Source organism: Diorhabda carinulata, chromosome 6 (genome assembly GCF_026250575.1).
Source record: "Diorhabda carinulata isolate Delta chromosome 6, icDioCari1.1, whole genome shotgun sequence".
Classification (NCBI taxonomy): Eukaryota; Metazoa; Arthropoda; class Insecta; order Coleoptera; family Chrysomelidae; genus Diorhabda; species Diorhabda carinulata.
In genome coordinates, this window is record NC_079465.1 from 17,979,906 (window position 1) to 18,002,525 (window position 22,620).

General features: G+C 32.9%; 1 protein-coding gene across 3 annotated transcripts in view; it reads right to left on the reverse strand.

Moving 5' to 3' along the window:
- Positions 1-21,783, reverse strand: part of LOC130895714 (complexin) — a 552,249-nt gene extending 530,466 nt beyond the window's left edge. For 2 of the 3 annotated variants that reach the window (XM_057803197.1, XM_057803194.1), the window contains exon 1: positions 21,691-21,777. The gene's annotated coding sequence lies outside the window, so the exon portion shown is untranslated. Of the gene's footprint in view, positions 1-21,690 lie in introns of all 3 variants that reach the window. The other variant, XM_057803198.1, reaches the window with a different exon arrangement.
- Positions 21,784-22,620: the final 837 nt, after the last annotated feature.

Below are 22,620 nucleotides of genomic sequence, written 5' to 3' on the forward strand. Positions count from 1 at the left end.
CTACCCTTCCAAAAAGAACAGCTTCTTTCAATCTCCTTTCCACAATACGTTTATCTCAAGCGTTTTTATCGAGACCACTTTGAAGGTTTTCCATCGCTCCTGGTAGATACATATTTTCTCACGTTGTGGTCCATGATACGTCGAAGTATTTTCAATTCTGCGATAATTTGAAATTTAATGAATGAATTGGGGTGTGTGCAAAAACTTTTTACCGATAGTGAATATTTTTGTTCTTGTAGCGTTCTTTTATTTTCCAGTTTAACTCAATATTTTACCTGCTTAGTTCTTGGAAAGTCCCATTTACCTTACGTCATGAGAATAACTTATCCGATTAGGAGCACGCGATCTTGTTTGGTTCCACTCGACCCCCCTTCAATTGAGACTGTTTTGACCTTATCTGACCACCTTACACGAAAACCGCCACGAGTTCTTCGTCTTTTATATCATGTTTCTCAAGCTTTCTACTAATATAACCCATCATATTCAAAACCACTTAATAAGTTGTTTTTAACTAATATATATTCCTCATGTAGTTATTCTAAAGAAACAAATTGAAACTTTGAAATTTCAATACTTTTATTTCCATTTGTGGAAAAAGTCTGGTTATTGAATCGTTTATTTTCTATTTAACAGTCTCGCTCTATTATACAAAAGTTTACAGTTATACCAAAGTTACTACTTCCCAACAAATGCTTCCTTTCACTACCGTTCCGTAGGTCTTTCACTCTGAAGAGATATTCTCATTGAAAGTTCTTACATTTATCCAACAAGCGTGGCATTTAAATTGTTTTATAGGAAAGAGTCGAAGTAACAAGCAATTCTAAAGAATCTGAAGAACTGAAGTGAATCCATAGAAAAAAACTTACAGATTGTGATATCTACTGTGTTATTTTTAATGCTCGAATTATAAACAAAATTAATAATGAGAATATTTTGAGCATTTCTAGATTTTTTGCAGGAAAGCCCTTCATAGGATCTGAACCCTTCTGTGATATCAGCTACAGAGCAATGGAAATTACGCTGGAAAAGGAGATAGATAGAAACAGAACCAATTATTGGGAAAACCTACAAGAACTGAGATAAGCAAAGACTCTTCTGGGAAATTGCAACCAGAGTGGATCTGCAGAATGTATCAACGTAAGTAATAAGAATCAACGAATACTAATAGGAGTTATATTGGGACAGTGTCACCTCAACAAACACCTGAAGATATTAGGCTTAGTTGATAATGCGGGGTACAGGTTTTGTTACATAGACAACGAAACTTCTATCCACATTCTTTCCAAGTGAAACACTAACTCCAGATAACTGCACCTGGGAGCGCTTGAAATAAAAGACGAAGATCTCGTGCCAATTAAAGCCAACCCACATTCTAGACTTTTTAATAGGAGAGGAAGTAACTGATCAGTGGTAAATACTTGGTTCTCCAGTATAGCAGCGAGACATGGCGACCCAATAGATCCTTTGGATCGCATTGTATACGACACCCCAAATCCAAACATACATAAATACATACTCGTAGGTATGCTTTGAAATTTGTTGGCATATTAATTTTTCATTTTTATACGTTTCTGTACATATTTACTCAAATTTATGAACATGATACTTCTCAGATAGGGCGTTAAACAGGGAGACCCAATGTCACCAACGCTAATCAATATCATTCTGAAAGGCATTGTGACAAACACAGGACTACAAAATAAGAGCACTATAACAGATGCAATACAGATAGTAGCATACGCAGATAATGTAACGATCATAGCAAATGGACAGATGGAATTAATAGAATCGATTAACAAATTAGTAAAATAAGTAAGAAATTACGGACTAGAAATGAATGCAGAAAAAACAAAATATATGAAATTAGGAGGGAAATCAGTACAGAGAACAAACCAACTGAAAACTGGCAAATACAATTGTGAAACGGTATCAACCTTTAACTATCTAGGAATAACTTTGGGACAAATAACCAAAGAGAGGATAAATGATAGGATACAAAAGGACTATTAAGCCTATGGAAGAAACAAAAACCTACTAAAAAACAAAAACATAACCAAACAAAACAAAATAAAAATGTACAAAACCCTAATCAGACCAGTAATCTCATGTGCGATGGAAACAACAGTAATAAACAAAAGAGAAGAAGAACATAAAAGAACCGAAAAAAAGATAATGAAAACTATAACAGGTCCAAATAAAACAAAAGGAGAAAGAAGAGCAAAGAAAAACGCAGAAATAGAGAGAGAACTGGAGAAGGAGAATAAAGGAGATAAAAGCACAAAGGCTCAATTGGGCCGAGCACATAATAAGAAGAAACCCAATTGAAATAATCAAAAGAATAACGGAATGGATCCCATTGTGGCCAAGGAGAAGGGGCATGCCGAGAAAAACTTGGAGAAACGAAATACAGTAAGACATAAGACCACTTAATATAGAGAACTGGAGGGCAAAATACCAGAACCAAAAAGAATAACAAAACGAGCCAAAACAAACGACAAACTATAAAGAAAATAAAAATTAGAAAACGAGGAGTAATCCACTTAAAAAAAAAGAATTTAAAGCGCCAAAAGCGATAGCAATAATCCACATGGGATTGAAAGGCTTGATGATGATGATGATAATGATGATGATACTTCTCAGATACTTCCTCATTCTTCATTAGTCCCATCACCTACCGGTTTTAAATCTTCTTATACAGGTTGGGACTCGTATTTATCTACGAGATTTTGAAGGAAATGCGATATGTTTCTTGTTTTCATTGTTTTTTAAAACTGGCCATTCACAATATCAGGTGTTCGACATACATATCTGTGCAAAAGCTGGAGTTCGAAATGTGTTCAAAAATATTGAAACGGAATTGATCCTATTCGAAACTTTCCTTAAATGAGGGATTTGTGTTTTTTATTGTATAGAAACATTTTTTAACAACAGTAAAAAATACATTCCTTTTAACATTTTCAAAATAATAACTACTGTGGTAGTAACTACCAAACATATAGATTTTATAGGTCTCAAATTCAACAAAGTACCAAATTGGCCAGCATTGTGAAACAACTCTTGAAAAAAAAATCTACGAGAAACAAAATTCTCAAAATTTGCTGTAGGCGTCCATTTGGAAGGCTTTGTTCATTTTACCACGTGAATCTGGGCACACCAAATAACTTGACTCTCAAAAAAGTACATACCACTAGACCACTCGCATAGATACCTGCCCAAACACATGTATACATTAGGCATGATTAATTCTTCTTCAATGAAGACTTGTTGATTCTGGTTGTTCTGGTACACGCAGTTATACCGATTAACCGTAACATTCAGATTAAAGGTTGCTTCATCCGACTACAAAATGGAATGCTAGAACTGCGGATTATCCTAGCTGCATTCGAGATACCACGCAAAATTCCAATCTTCGATCAAAATAATGCTCGTGAAGTGATTACATTATTCGTCGTACGAACGGATATTTGAAATTCTACCGATAGTTGCAAATCCTTATTTGTTATAGATACCGGTCGTCTAGAACACGACGGGTCGGCAACGGAGCCCGTTGGCAAGATATCAAAAATTGGCTTGATTCATTCTTGGATGCCAAGCCGGCGCAGCTCTTTTGGGATGGGATCCACAAATTGCCAGAAAGATGGAGAAAGGTCATAGCTTCAGACTTTGAATAACACTATTGTAAATGTTTTTCTTAAATAAACGTTCAAATTTTGAGAAAAAAAACCGCACGAATTAAGTTATGTACCACAATAATATAGTAAAAAATCTAAAAATGTCTAAAATATTCACAATATGTATATGATCCTTATTGATAACGAAGGTTATTAAAGATATTGGAAACTCATTTGTTTGAATTAGATTCACTTATCGTGTCCCCCCGGTATTCCGGATATAATTTAGTACACGATTTCACGGAATGGAACTTCTTATATTATTGTTAGCCTTGTCATTTCTCAACGTTAGTAGTAGTTGATATTAATCTTGAAGAAAAAATGTACCAAATCAATTTCCATAATTTTCCTGCTACAGAATATAAAAACGGTTAGTAAGAATTAAATTATCTTTGTTGTGTACCAATAAATAACACACTATTAAACATAACGTAATATTAGAGCTCCAGTATATTCTTACGATTTATTTGCATCCGAATAGAGCAAAACTATAATTTACCCCTATTATAACTCACATATATACATCATATTTAACGTGGTTGTAAATTCTGTAAACAACCGTACACCGTTTGAATTAAATGATATGTCAACCCTGACATGTTGATTATATTCCTAATTGGATTAAACCCTGTATACAATGCGGTCTATACCGAAACAGGTCGATTTTTATTCTTAAATTCACAATTCACAGTATAAAAATATTATTCCAGTCCAGCACCCCCTATGGATTATAAGCAACACCTCTAAAATTTTAAATTAGAAAGGGGATCGTGTGGCACCTCTTTGGAAAGGGATGTTAGTCCTCTATTCACCAATATAAAGTTTTTTTTACATTTATTGCAAATATAATTATTAATACATATAAATGTTCTCGATTTTGGGTCTCTTCTGTTTTAAAATTAGTTTTTTATAATAATTTTTGGAAGAAAGATAAAATTTGACGTTTCGATATTTCGTTAAGTCTATTGAAGTATAGGGGAGAGTATAATTTCCATGGTGGCTTAATTAGGGCAAAATAAATCGAAAGTTAGGAATGGAATTTTTTAATATCTCGCTTCGTTTTCGAGATATCGATACTTAAAGTTAAAATCAAACGTTAGTTCAAAATTCGTTTTATTGAACAGATGGCGTTTAATACTTCGTTTCAAAAGAAATATTTCATCACCTCAAATTCAATATGAATCTTGTAATTCAATAAAAAAAAATATTTTTCACTTAATTTCATATTATTCATCCTGATACTCCAAAATTATATTAAAAAAATAGATTTTTATAACAAAATGAGCCATTTTTGATAACTCAACAAACGATAAATTCATGAATAATTTGATGTTTTTGATAAAGAATTTTCGGCTCTTTTCCATTATTGATGAAATGAAAAAAATATTTAATAATAGTTTGAAGATTTGATTAGTAATTTAATGTAAAAATATCCTCTTTCGAGCAAACAGTACGTTCTGAATGCTTTCCAAAGTTTTTTATTTTCGTTTGTTTTATAATTGAAAGGTCAGACCACTGTATTATTTCACAATTATATAAAAGTTCTCTAGCAATTATTTTTGCATGATTTATCCTATTTTTAACGACAAAATCAACCAAATAAGAAAAATAACTGCAAGAAATCCTTCCAAATCTACCCGCTCCGAATTTATCTGTCCCTAATTTCCCCTCTCCAAACTCACCAGAGTCCGGGGTCGAGGGGGCGAAGCCCCCTATAAAAGAAAATAATAATAAAATAATCCTCACGCAAAGAAAAAAATTTCTTATACAATTGTAGCTGTGAAAAATTCACGACTTTTTACACTCAAAGTGCACCACGAGAAGGTTAGATTAGGTTAGTTTAGGTTAGATTAGGTTAGGTTAGGTTGATATATACAAATATTAAATATAAATAAATTTTTCAGCTTCAAATATCGATATCTCGAAAACGAAGCGAGATATCGAAAAAAATACCTGATTTCCGACTTATTTTGGGTCGATTTACAAAATGGCATAGTCAAATCCAGGCGCCCCGAAATCATACTCGTGCCAAAATATGATATTGACACTGAAAATTTGCGTAGGTATTTATATCAATAGATCGCCTTTATTATGAACATCAAATTTAAGAATAAAATCAAAATAGAAATTTGTTCTAATAGGAAAAATGAATTTTTCCTCAAACCTTGCATCTCAATATGTAGCAGTCTTAATCAATCAAATTATTAGTAGTTTTATTTACAAAATATTTTTAAAAATTCTCTTTCTCGTTGGTTAGATTCCGTTTCAAGAATTTTTGAATCTTTATAATTTACGTTTTTTGATATCCCATGGTTTGCTAACGCAATTTTATTTTTTTTTGTCGTATCGATGACTTTTTAGTCTATTTAGTCTAGATCTCGCCTCTATTGATGCATTTTTTCAAATTTTTGTTAATAGTATCAATAATGATAACATTACTTTAAGTACATCTGTTGCTGACTACATATGATATGCTATTTTCAAAATACAAAAAACTGGACTTTGGATAATGACGTAGCAGAGATGCCCTCTTTCTATGATATATATTATCCCTGCTATTTACTCATATTTCCTAAATTTTCCAAAAACCTCTCCAAAATCTGTTTCACGAAGACTAAAGCGGTCCAAAACTTTAGTTATAATTCAGTCATATAATTTCTAAGAGTATCTTTGCTAATGTGACTTCCAAGCCACCAGGGTATACAAAAGATTGAGGAAGCAAACATCCTTGCAAAAAAATGAGCATACGTTGGACCAGAATCCTACTATGGCCTCAAGAGATGCCACATCAATAACGAACTGAACGAATGGCTTAAGAATCAGATAGGGTCTTACCAGTCCATACCTTAGACAATCTAAAATATTTATAACTATATTAGTTAAGAAGTCTGAACAACTTCTCGTGATAACCCAAACTGGTAGTTAGTGTTCTGATAGGTGACTGCCCCATGTTAAGACGATGAGCATGGCAGAGGACGACAACTGCGGATCCTGCCAACCAGCCATGTAAACAGCAGAGCATCTACGTAAGTACAATTCCCGAAGACAATTTACAATGATTCGAGAAAGATGCAGAAGCGAACTGGTATCAAATTGCTTATCAACGAAACCATGGGCGGGATATGTGGAGAAGCTGTAGTAATTAACGATTGAAGATGGCTGCATATGAAGATGATTATCATTTTTATCCAATCATAGAAAACTGAGAAATATAATTCTGATCATTAAATTATTAATGTCTTCATCTATTCATTATTTCAACGACTACGTCGTCAAAATACTATGAACGAGGGTGAGAAAATATAACATTTTCTCAAATAACCCTCTGTTTGAAGCAGAACATGTTAATTGAAAACAAATATTAGATGATCCATTTTGTGTTCAGGTACATGGAAAATAGATGAACTAGATAATTTCCTGAATTTACGTTGAATTGAAAAAATGATGACGGCAGTCAAATTAAAGCAGACGTTATTTATCACGACATATCGTTCAGCTAGTGAAAAGATAACCGTGTAGATAATATGGAGTACATTTTTGTATGAAATGTATCCAAAAAGACGATAAAGATATTTTTACAGAAAGATATAAATCTAAGATATAAATCTAACAATCAATTCTCAATTAAGCTAAAGCTAAATATTTCCGATTTGAAATCAACAAACATTTATAGAGTGAGTGAATTAATATGTATTCATCCATTCATTTAATCTTTTATTATTAGCGCGCGGATTTCTAGCTAGTATACCATAAGTAATTTTTGATAGCAGATGTATTTTGATCACATATATGCATGAATTTCAATAAGAGGATTCATAGGACTAATTTTTTGGTGTGCCATTATGTCTATTTTCAGTCTTAATACATTTATTTTTTTAGTGCTAGTTTTATGCATATTTTAACAATTAGTGTTGTATTTGGTGCTAATTTAGTACATTCATTTTTCGGCATGTAACAGCTTTGTTAGCCAAGCTATCACAATACTCGAGGACAAGACACTTCCTCTTGTAGAAGCTGTGGAAATAATCGAAACATTTAACAACAAGACCTCAAAAGTACGTGGCGCTTCAGGAGTTTTAATTTTTAATAAATTGACTGAAACGAATATACAATTTAACAACATTGTTCCTAAATTCGAACGTTTTTCTCATTTAAAATATGTGCTGAGTGATAGAAGAATGGGATTTACTGTTCACAATTTAGAAAAACAGTTAGTTATTGGTTTATTCAAACAAGAGTAGTTTGTAATATTTAAAATTTTATTTGTTCCTATTATTTAGTGTTTTTTCTTTTGCCAGAAGTGAATTTCTGGTTTGTTTAAGAAAAAGTAGTTAATATAGTTAATAATCCAACCCGTAGTGCGATATGGCTGCAAGATTACGCTAGGCAGAATCAATTCTGTTCAAATGGTTACGAGACAAATCGGAAGATGTTTGCGAATAAGGAGGACGAATGCGCGCTAGTTAAAATGAAATTACACAGTCAGCGGTAAAGGTGTTATGCCCCATGTTTTGGGTCATGATTATACTTATCTGCATATCAAAACTACGCGATAATCCAATCCGTAGTGCGATATTGCTGCCAGACTACGCTAGATCGCAAATAACCCTGTTTATGATGAAAACGTTGAACGTTGCTAGGAAACACAGAAACACCCTCCTAATTGTCCCGATTTATAGCCGTGTGACCTTTTTCTAATCAATCTATTGAAATAGACACTTGGCGCAATGTACCCAGCTAAGTATAATGTTTTGTGCGCAAATATAATTTAGACTGGAGTGATTTCGGATGGTTTAACCAAGTTTTCATATATAATCTACCAATTAGAACATCATTTGGTTCTATTTCTCACAGATTCTTTGCGGAAAGGAGAGGAAGAAAAATCATAGACAAGTAGTCACGTTATGGTACTTTGAATCTCAGATTTGAAACATAATTTCGTGTGGTGCTTTCCAAAAAAATATCGATTGGGGTCTCATTCCCTCTGAAGTGAAAAGTGTAGAGATTGAATGAATATTTTTGGCAGCTTCTCCATAGATGTTTTTTATATTGCCATATTTATCTCATATACACCAGCTGACAACTTAACTTGACAGATCTGAGTGATGGAGAATCTAGAAAAAAGAAAGGAAGGCTCAAAAATAGCATTTATAGTTTTAGGGTCCGCGGTGTTCTCGATGGCAATGACACGCTCTTTTATTTCTATTTCAATTCTTATTATAATTTCTTGCAGTTTTAAATTTCTCGATGGAATATCAAGAAATGAGCAGATTAAGACCTTGGAATCTATCAAAAAGGGGTGATTTGTTGCGTGGAGTAGATAGAATAATATCACTGAATCGATTAACTTTTTGTAAATGAACGATTAATCCCCCTACTGTCCTCTATTGATAATGATTTCAAAATAGGAGCCAAAACGTCGTGATTTTTCAAAATTTCATATATAAAGGAATTGTTGAACTCAATTTTTCGAAAGTTTCACACTGATTCAGGTATTTTTATTAACCTTGCCAGGTTTGTCTTGATATAAAAAAAATGTACATTTGATAACATCAAAAATTCGAAGTTTAATATCCCTATATTCTTAATGTGAATAACCAGAACTTCTTTGCTATAACTTAAGAGGCGATAAAGATATCTTTCACGTTCCCATAATTTAGACGTGTACTGCATAATCACTACACTCATACAATTCTCCATCTCTCTTTTATCAAAGAGTTCCTTTCAATATGGAAACGTATTCCAAATAACGCGACCTTCGCATATAATTGTACGCTTTTTCTTTTCAAAATTCCCCTTTAATCTTCCAGAATTACATTTTCAATCTTCCTGTGAGCTTTCTCGTAATTCCTTAACAACTTTTTATGGTTAATCTTGCTCTACCTCCTCGAGCTCAGTTCATAACGGAAAATTTCTAATAGGATTTCAATTTCAAATTTATAATTAGAGAAAACCCCTTTCTTACAACTTGTACTTTTCTCTAAGCGATTTATTTTTCAGGTAGCTTGGGGTTTAAACTAACAAAATGGACTATAACCTGATCAGGAAATAGGGTGAGTATCCCATCAAAGAGGATTTAAATGAATTAATTAGAAAAAAATTTTTTTCTATAACTATTTGCAAAATAAAATATCTAATGTAATGTATAATGTACTTGTATATGTATAATAGATTTGGGTTCTCGATCCAAGGAATCTATTGTATCCCAATAATTGGTTTTGCTCCTATTTACCCTCTTTTCTAGTGTTTTTCCATATCTCTGTATCTGGGGGGTTCGGGTCCCATTAAGAGCTCCCGAATTTATTGTAGGTTATCTTCATTTTTCTTGCCTAGCTCGTTCAATTTTTCAAGACAATTCCAAACGAGTTTGGATTTAATGATATTTGATCTAAGAGCTCTAATGACTGCTCGACTATCAGCTGGATTGATGATCTGTTTGCAACAGTACTGAACTGAACACATTTTTCAATTGCATACATTTCTGCTTGAAAAATGCTTGGTGCGCTACTTAGGATTACAAAGTGTTTGGTTCTGGGCCCTTACACTCCAATTCCAGTACCATCTACTGTTTTGATCCATCCGTATACTATTTAATGATATTTCTTCTCTTTTATTGTATGGTTATATTCGAGTTTTCTTTGATGATTTAATCTCTGAACTTTCTAGGTGACGTTTTTTCTACGACGCTTTCCAGTACTATGTGGAGAGGTGCTATTTGTGGTATTCAGATTAGTTCTAGTACCCCAAACCACTGCCTCATATGTTATATCTTTGGGTTACAACCCCAATTCCTCCCTGTTGTGGGGGTCTCAGATATTTCCAGTCGATTACTTCTCCGTAATTTATAATAAAAAACGTGATGATAGGGCTTGTGGTGTCCCTGTGAGATTTCTTTACCCTATTAAAAAGGTCGACTTGTTAAAAAACGATACTAATACAATGTATATTATACGTGTATGATTTCTCACATATATTGAAACCACAGTTAAATAAACATCTACGAGCTTCTTATAACCTTTGCTCTACTTTTACATATATAAAAACAGACTGTTCCGATTGGTTTGTTTGTGTCCTACTTGCCGCTCACTTCATCTTCTTCCTTCTGACGTTGTAGATTTCAAAATATTCAAAGAAAATTGTTTTACCCAAAAACAAAGCAATCCGTTTCTTCTGGAATGTTTATTTTGTGTTATCTCTTACAATTATCATTCATTTTGAGAAACTTTTCTGTTGCAGTCACTTCAAAAATTGTAGCAAAACATTTCCCATTGATAACAATATTTGAGGCGACAATTTTCTCCATTTTCCTGCAATGTTTGTATAAGTTTTTTATCTTGAGCTGATGCGCGTTTCGATAACCAAGTTATCGTCTTCAGATACTGAAGGTGAACTGACTAAACTCAGTTTATCTTCAGTATTGAAGCTAAATGAGTAAATTATATAGATCAAGGGTCAGCAACGTTCCAACAAAGAGGTTTTTATTCATAATTTGGAACAAACTCAAATTACTATATCAAATTTTTATAGATCTAATGAAGTACATCAGTACAAATGAAGTAGATCAACCATCAAGAGAATTCTCCAAATTTAAGGATTTGGAACTGGAATTTGAAAGATCTTAAATTATATTTGAACCTTTATTAATATAACTTCGTTTTGCTCTCTGTAACTCTCTGTAACAATTTCGACAAATAATCATCGTCTAATTGCTTCCATTTGTTGTTCAGGGTTTACCAAAGATGTGAAGTGAAAGTATGTCACTGCTCTTCGACTTCCCTGTTCAATTTGTCCCACAACAACCCAATCGGGTTGAGTTCCGTCCACCATGACATCTAAATCACTACTTTCAGTACATTCTTTCTTTCCAATTCCTTCAAATACTATTCACATACTAGAATATCAGTTTTCTACCGATCAAGCGCCGGCCAGCCTCATTTTTCTAAGTCGTTTTTTCTCCAAAATATCTCCAAACCATCATCGAACCTCCGATGTGTTTTTCAGTCAGGATTACACAGTCAGGTAAAAAAAACGGACACAATTATTTTTGGTTTGCAAGACATTGTTTTGCTCGACCATTGCTTGAAAATATGAAAAATTTGTTAATGTGTATTGTAATTTAAAGAATGCATTATGGGGCAGGGAGGAGCTTATGAGAGGAAGTGCACCTTTCTAAAGACAAGTATCCATTAAAAATAATATTTTAAAAGCATATATGAATGTAATTAGCTTCCTTACAATCACAAAAATGAAATATAAATAAGCATTATACTACGCCTACGGATGTTGAGTTAGAAAACAATTTGTGCCTATGTCCTAGTAATACTACACCAATATTTGTCATCCAGTTTAACAGGTTCATACTAAATTGTTCTTTTTATAAGAATTTTCGCCCCTAATACTTGTTTCCTACCTATGGCAAGTCGCGAAATTACGCCTTCGGGTAAGTGAAGGTTTGGAGAATCAACTTCACAACCTGACGGAGCTTCCAAAATCGATGAACCATATCATTCAAATTTCAAGCTCTTCAATTAGCAAAATAAGTTCGGTAAAAATGCCTGCTCCATCACTGAATCTCAAGCCTTTGGATTAGTTTATACATTGACTCCTAGAATCAAAACTTTCTGCCTTTGCTTTTGCAGATCTGGAAGAATTGCAGCATTGAACCGTAACTAATTCTAATTATACCGAATTTTGCATGGAAATTCTTTTCTCTTTCAATAACCCTTTAAAAGTATCTCAATTTCCAAGTTTTCACATAGATATGGTACATGTGTATATTATTCATGTTTTATGTAATATGGGGTAGGTACTTCAAAATTATATAGGTATTTGGTAATGGTTTGCATAAAAATACACCCTGAATGTTCCTTGCGCAAATATATTGCAAATGTTCGCTTGGGACCACTTATGAAACATTCAAAAACTGTTTTCCGTCGTTTAAGATTCACTACTGCATTAGATATCCATACTTTATGATATGATGTATCATAAAAATCCTCTAAATGTAGCACAATGTTTGCCTAGTTTCAAATATTTGATGAGACATTCACTTGAGCTAGAGTCAATGATCCTAAGAAATTTAGTATATGTTTTGTGACAGAAATTAGAATAAATAGAAGGTTAATATAAAATTGAAAATGAATTAATTCATTTCAAATTATCTACTGTTATTGATTAGCGATGCATTTCCTTTTATAGATGGCATTTAACGACAAACTTTGGTATAAACGTTACCAGCGATATGGGTGTAGTTTAAACTTTAGTGTAATATGAAACTGAGAATCTCAATCTAGCTGTTTCAAATTGTTTACGTTTTACGATATTATCTTGAGTGAATGTTTTTAGTTTTATGGAATGTGAAGTGAAATCCAGAATAGTTCAAATGAGCTTTATTACATATTTTTACACAAAAAACGGCACTACTTTTCAACATATTAAACGTGACCATCGTGACATTGACATTACATATTGACAATTTTTGAATAATGTTGCCAGCTTTAGAAAAGTGTAACGAATTAACTACCAACCTCAACACTAGTTTATTCACCATTATTTATTGTCATATTGTTACTAATATCAAAACAGTAAAGGATATTGATTATGATAAAGAGACTCACGACATGCACTTCATATTCGATAAACTTGATAATGATGATGAAGAAATTAACAACTTGCATCGTATGGTAAGATACCACCGCATCGAAGCAATGCGACGTAAATTAGTTTAAAGATTTTCAAATCTCGTCGCTGACCGGGGGGGAAAGAAAATATAACATGATGGCATCAGCTAGAACAAAATATATCTCATAGTGTCCCTTTTGAATTTCCGGGTGAAGCCTGATTTTGAAGCATCAGTAAAAATATCTTTAAGGTAGATTTTTACACACAGTTGTAAACACGAATATAAACTTTGTACACCAATATCCGCAGTCAAAGAAACCTCATATTCCGGCTTTATGATGATAACTTTGCTAGCCTCTAAGATCTGTTCCTAACAACCAATATGCACAACGCAGCCATACATGCACCACTCGGAACATCAGATCACAAACTAATTACAGAAACGTGTGAGCAAGAAATAAAAAATCAAAATCTACCTAGACCTCGTTAAGTTTGACTTTTTAGAACAGCATCTGAAGGATTACCTTTTAATGTTTCCTTGAAATGATATTTTCCATATGAAGAGATTTCGGAAGTAATCGTGATAGTTATAGAGGCATATATCTTACTCCTTCAAGATAATTGCAGGTTTTTCTACCTCTCTCATCAATTGGTCTTGTAGCTATTCAAGGGCACGCCTTTGAAGCTTTCAGGTGTACCTGCAGATAGTAACAGATCACTGCCATAAACACCGACTTTGAAAACATTCTGGATTAAGGCAGAAGAAGATATGGTTGAGTTTAATACAGCAAAGACTCAGGCTGCTGTGTTTTCAATGTAAGCTAGGATTTGGTCCTGTTTGGACACAACACCAGCTTCGCAAATTTACCTGCTGGATGTTGAAGTTGGGAGCAATATGTGCTAGCATTATTATGAGGCTGAGTTTCAAGGACTAGAGTCTTTGGAATATTGCTCGCACATTTGGAGCTCAGCTCCTAAGGGGACCCAGAGGAAGCTTAATTCTTTGGAGAAGTGCAAGTCTGTGGAACTAGCTACCAAGGCTCGTCTTCGCTTTTTAAATAAAAAAATCGCACATTCAACTTGTGCTTAGTGTGTATTCTACAGAACGAAATACTGAATTACATATACTTTTACTCAAATTGTCCTACATTTTTGTCAGAAGAATCAAGTACCAATGAAGTTACAAATGGACCAATAGTAATAGAAAATTTGCATAATAGATTTTAGTTATATTGACAGCATCCATACATCCATTGAACGACCAATATATGGCAGCTGTTACAAATATCAACACATGTCACCAAAACGCAAAATGAATGGAATTAGATAAGGTGTATAGTAAAATAATTAACTCACATCGTATAAAACAAAGTAACTTTCATGGTTTCTCTGTTCATCCTCTCCCAACGGATTTTCATAGGGTTTTCGCCATTCTTCAAATTATTTTTTAACAGCACGTTTTTATAATTAGAGATAATTATCCCATTGTACTTTGTTCAATGGAAATTATATTCTTCTTTAGAGAAAATTGAAGGTCGCATTTTAGTTTGTTACGTGGTTTAGTGCGAACAGGCGCGGAAAGAGATTTTCTTTCATATTCTTTATGAGATTTATGTATGAAAACGTAGCGAGCGAAACCAAAAAAAAAGTGAAATAAATGTTATACTGCTCCTTCCCATGGAATATTTGTGAGTGGTTTTCCGCTTTTACCTACTAAATAACCCCCAGTTTTCCGAGATATCAATCCTCCGTACATCTTTTATGGGGGCATTTCAATAGCAACGATTTTTGAACAAAAATATTTCGACCTCGTTTAAGATATCGTCAAATATTGAAGAATTGACGAAACCAAAGAAAAGTGATCTAAATGTTATGTTACTCCTTCTTAAGGAATGTGAGTAGATTTCTGGGTTCAATGTAGCGATATGAACACGGATGATGTCGTTAAATGTTACTCCTTCAAAAATTATTGAATTTTCTATTGATACGTCATATTATACAACAAAAATAAAAAAAAACAATCGAAACATCATCATTATCATCAAGCCTCTCAATCCTGTGGATTATGGCTATCGCTTTTGCCGCTTTAAATCCTTTTTCTATTACTCCTCGTTTTCTAATTTTTATTTTCCTTATAGTTTGTTTTCGCTGCTTTTTTTATTACATTCTTCTCTTTTGTTTATTACTATTGTTTCCATCTCATACGTAATTACTAGTCTTATTAGGGTTTTGTACATTTTTATTTTATATTGAAAATGAACAAATACTGAAAACCGATTCAATAAATATTTGACAATTACATTACATTACATTCACCTTCAGTTGGAGCAGCTTCTCTACAAAACCTATAAAATTAGAAACAGGTTTTTCGAAGCAACCGATCTCATGTTTTCTAAGATAAAAGAGAGTAGCTGACAACATCAACTAATAGACATACCACGCAATTGGATATTATTCGGCGGTACTATCCAGAGATACCAAGATGTTCTATTACAAAGTACATAGAGTATATTATCTGGTAAATTTCAACAGCTAAATATTTGTAACTAACGCTCAAGTCATTCTAAATTTAAACGAAAAGATGGACGATGTTATATTTTCAAAGCTTTAACTTAATGGAACGAAACATTTTACTTTTGGCTATATTTATTTTTGGATGTGCATGGATGTTTGGATGTTCATCGCCAAAATGGAGATAAAATCAATAGCGAATACTACAGTTATTGGTTCGTTTAAATAGAAAAATAAAAGAAAAATGGTCTCATATATCGAAGAGAAAACCAAAGACAATGCACCGATTCACAAGTCGATGGCAACGATGGTAAAATTGAACAAATCACTATCTGGCTATTTGGCTATTCGCTGATCTCAAAACAATGCTCGCCGGTAAGAAATTCAGCTCAAATGAAAAAGCAGTTGCTCAAATTATAGTCTATTTTGAGGCAAAAGATAAATCCTTCTACAAGCATGGCATCGAGTTAGTTAGAGAAGAGTTGAAATGATTGTTTTGCTCTTGAGGGAATTTACATTTAGCAAAAAACTATATTTTCCTTAGTATGTTACACGATTTAGCAACATTTTAATCAATCCACCCACCTTCGTCCTCTACTTTTTTCCCTCTCATATGAAAAACTTCGTCTTAGATTTAAATATTCAAGAAATACTTCGATTTGCATAAAGGTAAATAAAAATTTGTTACACGCAATTTCAAATTAGATATGAGTGTTATTAACTTAGCTATTTTTAGAATATAAACAAACCACACAAATCGATTTTGAAAATGTTCATAGCGTGCTATAACATAAAAGCTTCCAACTTTATATAATCCCTCTTCATGTGACAGTTATATTATCGATTTTTTCATGAGATACATCATATTATAACACTACCAGAAGCTACTGGAAAAGTTAGTTCAATAATGTATGAAACTTCAATACGGAATTTGCGAATCAAGAAGTTGTATAAGGCATAGTTTAATTTTAAATTTTGATTCAACTTTTCCAAATTATTATTAATTTACTAATTGAATCAAACTCTTATTATTTTTTTAATTTAACTATAACCAACTCTCAGTCACATTTAAACCTCCTTGACATGGATGAGGCCTCTCAGTTCATACAAAAATGAAGCTACGATGTAGAATTTATTTTTTTTTTTTTTTTCATTAACAAAGCATATATTCTTGATTCTTTCATACTCATAGTAAAGTATTGTGCAAAATTTGTGTTTGAGTTATATCCTTGTTTATGCCTCACCCGTCTAAATGAGTAATTAATTTATTACAATATCACAATTATGAACGCCCTCTATTTGAAAGTAGTCGATACTGTCTGGGAGACTCTGTGATTTTCCTGTACCTGTAATCCCCCTAAATAATCTGCACTTCCCCCAAAAAGATTCTCTGATTGTGGGATGTGTTTTTTCATTTTCAAAAAGTAACAGATAGTCATGCGTTTATATAGTTTGATTTGAATCTAGACAAATTTTATTTTGAAGATGAGATATTGAAATTGGTGAGTTCATTTTGATGTTTTGTGTACGATTTGAAAGAGAGATTCAGCGCCTCAACGATCTATATCTGTTCCGAATGATGACGAATACGATTCTAGTTCTCATAGTGATAAAGAGGTAGCTCAGAAATTCATGAAAACAGTGTCGAACATATTAATATAAGAAAGAAAGCACAAAGTGGGCAAAATTGGTTACTCGTAAGCCGTATCAGAAGAGATAATATCATTAGCGATCTACCTGGTACCCTCAGAGAAGTCAAGAATGCAGCGACTCCCATTGACTCTTGAAATTTTTTTTGGTAACATCGTCGATGTCTTAGAACAATATACAAATTTGTATATATATATATATATATATATATATATATATATATATATATATATATAAAATTGCAAGAAGCTACAGACAAAGACGATACTACGACATCTAAAGTAGAAAAGGAAACATTTCCAGGCTTATTGTGTCAAGCTGGTCTAGATCATGGTGGTAGGAAGAATCTCCGGGAATTTTGGCAGGAAAGTTTTTATAGCGACCATGTCTCACAGAAGATTTATATTCTTCTTGAGAGTTATAAGGCTTGATATAAGAATAAACAGAAGAGCAGCTGACAAAATTACAGCTATAGGTAACGTGTTTTCGCTAAAGATGTGTATTCCGCTTGTACTTGCCACAAAAGTCAAGAAAGTAAGGTATAAAAGTATTTTCTCTAGTAGATACCAAAACATTGTATATTCAAAATAGTCCTCTACCTATCTACGCTGAAGTGTTCAAATCAACGCAAATTATAGTAAATTTGAAGAGGATATTATTGTTTATTTTCGTTGGTAAGTTTCTTCTTAACTTTGTTTTTATATTATATTGCTTACAAAAATTCCATCTTTATTAATTTCCTTTTGTTTCAAGTGAACTTCCCATTTTTTTGAGGACCAGAACTAATAAAATATAATATAGAATAAAATAAGATAATAGAATAAAAAACGGCAAATTTCTAAATATCAAATTTCGAAATAAGAGGTGATCAGTAGTTTGCAGTTATCGGATAGAGTCAAATAGCGTGAATATTCAACTACATGAACCAAATAGATGCGCATGTTGACATTGTTTTCAGGTCGGGTCTCTACTCAAACGGAAGTTTGTTATACCACTCTGATGGGACGGCATAACGTCGAAATTAGTCAGTGGTTACAATCCTTTGCAATTATAAGCCATTGGGAATGTTTATATCCAGAAAAAGTCGCGCTCCTCAGAGGAGATTTAATTTAATATTCGGTATTAGCCAGGAAAGTAGCTGTTTTCTCCTTCGAAGAACGAAAGACTTTATTCTCGAAATGATTTTCATAGGTTAATAGTAGAAATCATTTAATTCAATATATTTGTCACACCTCATATAACATCGAAATGTAATTACACATACTGTTATTGAAGCAACTATAATTAAAGACTGGATCAGTAGCCATATTCACTAGATGATCTTTCATTTTTCTGAACGTGATTTTAATTCCTTTCGTACAAATGCGTATCAAACTCCCTCCACTGCAATGTCAAAAGTATCATTTCGTTTCTTACTAGCTCATATTCGAAGAAAGTTTTGAAGTATTGGTTTCAATTTGAGAAAGTTACGAGTAGTATATACTCATCAAAGTATCCAATTTATCCATAAAACATATAATAAATTGACAAGAAATACCAATTTGGAATTAGCTTACACAGGTTACGTGCATTCAAAAACTAGGGCGTATATAAGTTTAGTTCTTCTATCAAAAATTAGCTCGTACAAATTGTTAATTGCCAAGTAGATCCAATATCAATTGCACATGTTATTTTTAGCTGATTTTTGAAGAACAGAGATCTAAAATTAAGACAAATCATCAAACATAACCTCCAGAAAAGTTCTGCAACGGTCTACGCACTACTCATCTGTTTGGTGCTAACACAAATTTTATATAGAGACGCAGAAGAACCACCACTTTTCTAACGAAGAAAATGATAAGAATCTCATACGCTGTCTGTTATATCGAATAAGAAAAATCCAGTAATCAACATTTTCATGTCTGATCGTTGGCGTTGTAAAAAGAAAATTCTGAACTAGCTCAACTACTTTTTTATCACACAATTCACCCATAACTACCCAGACTGAATTTGCGATTCGCATATAGTTATCTCATCAGTAAACTCATCCTCAGTGAATTATAGCCCTCCCTTTCAGAGACCTAAGTCTTCAAACCTCAAATGTCAGTACCCACAACAAGCACAATGAAACAAGAGCCTTAAAAAATATGGTAGCTTCCATAGGATGCTTCAAAGAACCAAGTTGAAATTGGGACCGACTTCTACTTCAAGAATTCATCAATTCCATATCCATATCCATATCCTTATAGAGATATCATCATATCATTATCAAGAAGAAACTACTCACCTGCAGGAGTAACAAGATAGGCAGGCATAACAGAAATTTTCTCTACAGGACCTGCATTTCGAAATAAAACTCTTAGACAAAACAACAACCGATAGCATCAGGTGTACCACAGGGAAGCGTACCGGAGCTAATTGTCTATCTTCTGTGTGCAGCTGATTACACTGCTGTATTATCCTCTCATCAAGACCGAGCTACAATATTTTGGGCACTGCAAATTGAGCTTGATGCCATCTCCAGCTTCTATATGATGCTTCAAAAAACCGAGACGGAATTTGGACCACCTTCTATTCCAAGAATTGATCAATATCCTTGCACCCTATCCTTATAGCAACCGAATCTTAAAGTTCATTAATAGCAATTTGCCTACAATATTTCAATCTCCCTAGAGTTATCATATCATTATCAAGAAGGGAGTACCTTCAGGAGTAACAACATAAATAACATGTGCGACCCATCTTACACAAAAATAGAAGGAAATGAGAAAGTAAAAGACATTAGCTTTACTTTATGTACAGATTTCAATGCATTTTATTAGATGACATAACTGAAATCCTCTCTACAAACTCTGCATTTCGAAATAAAACTCCTAGACCATACAACAAACAATAACCTCAGGTGTGCCACAGCATACCGGAGCTAATTCTGTATCTACTGTGTGCAGCTTATGACATCGCTTTATTATACTTTCATCAAGACCCAGCTGCAGCATTTCGGATACTGTAAATTAAGCTTGATGCCATCTTCACCTGGCTCCTACAATAGTTCATTGAAGTGAATAAAGAGAAAATCCATCCACATAACATTCAAACTATAAAAAGAAGAGTACGTCAAATACATCTGGATTTGCTAGAGAGCAATTAGGATTGGAAATATATTGGATAACACAGCGCCGATCAGAGGCTACAAAGCGATTTTGAAATCAAAGTTTATCGCAGTATTGTAAACGCTCCTTGGTATCTTATTGCTCAGAAACTTGCTTGGAACCTGTGAAAGAAGAAATATTCTAATTTTCTCGAAAATATGTGTCAAGGCTTAGCTAAGATCCTAACAATCCGGCAAGGAACCTAATGGTACCAATCCAATCGGCGGAGGCTGAGTTGGCATTATTTCACTTAATAGATTTTAGAATTATTAAACTTAAAAAAGCTTATAAATTGAGAATTAGCATATTATGAACCCCCTTATTGTGAAGAAGGGGAAATATCCACTTTCTACCATGTCCTGTTCATTGTAACAACCAATACTGAAAGAAATTATGTTATCAAAATGATAAGGAGCAATTCAAATTGTACAAAGCCGGCTCAAACCATCACGTCTGGAGCTCCAACCGAAAGAGTGATCTTTTTCCGAATTTCCAAAGCCGTGAAGTCGCTAATAACCCTGCGTTGTTAATGTGAAAAAAACTGTAAGTAATATCAAACGAAATACATAGAACGTCAATCTATTATCATACCAGTTTCTCGTGAATGAGCGTTAACCAATCCATACGTATTTCGTTTGACAGATGTCATTTAACGTTGTACACGCAACATCAAACACGTTTTCACCGGTCACAGAACTTCGAACACAACAATTACTTAACGCGTTTCTTCACCTATGTCTATTAACACTATCAGTATCTTTGACTTGTGGTTACATTTAAAAATAACCTTTAATTAAATAGGTCAATTGCTTGTCTGAAGGTATTAACGGTAAATTTTTATTTCAAGATACCATATAGTGATAGATTACCTCAATAAAATAATTATATCGTCATAATTTAAACAATTAAACCAACTGTTTGTAATGTTCGATACAATTTTGACCTAATAATTATAATTCTTATGATTTTTTTAACAATAATTCATATGAAAGAGGTTATTTTTCGTGAAAATGTGTAGAATATACATAAAGTGATATATAAGTGCTCAATTTACTTATATTAAAGTGTTCGTGCTTATTAAGTAGCTTTATTTTCCAAAAAAAACTTACCTGCAGTGGAAAAATGTCGAAATCAAAATTCGGATTGAGTTTTAACGACGAACAACCTGAAAGAAGCACGGTAGCCAACTTAATGCCACGAAATACTTTATAAAACGTGATATAACCGAAATGACAATGCGCATGTTAGTTAAATGTACGTTCTGTCCTTTCGTGGGTTTCCGGCAAAGACGAAACTTCCACGAATATGTCTGATCTTGATGTGTTATACTCTATATCTACAGGATATATAGGTCAGAGGGGTTAAGACAAAGAAAGGTGATGTAGATTATAACAAAAAATTTGTAACAATCAATTTTCCGAAAAATTGAAATACGAGAGTTGTTTGAGAAGTTTGTAACCTCAACTTTATAAATAACAGTGGAGAAATATATTAGTGCGTGCGATGAGAGTTGCTCACATAATTATACTGTTTGATACGCTTTCCGATAATCAAAGTGATGCCACAAACAGTAGAAAAGTTCTATGAAAACGAGATGGACCCGTATCCAATGTTTTTGATAGTGTCTACAGGAAACTAATACAGCAGGTGATAAGAAAAAAGATATTTACTCGAAGCTTTTATATATATATATATATATATATTTATATATATATATATATATATATTTATATATATATATATATATATATATATATATATATATATATATATATATATATATATATATATTTATATATATATATATATATATATATATATATATATATATATATATATATATATGATAATGAAAATAATGAAAAACTCTAGCCTTAAAATTTTGGCAGAAGATAGATGATTCCTGTACAAAGAGAAGTTATACAAGTTATACAAAAGAACGCTCTTTCAACAACTCAATAGACAAAATAACAGATGAGAAAGATGTGGAAGAACCACATAGAAAGACTACACTTAGAGTAGGATGTACTAGGCTCTTA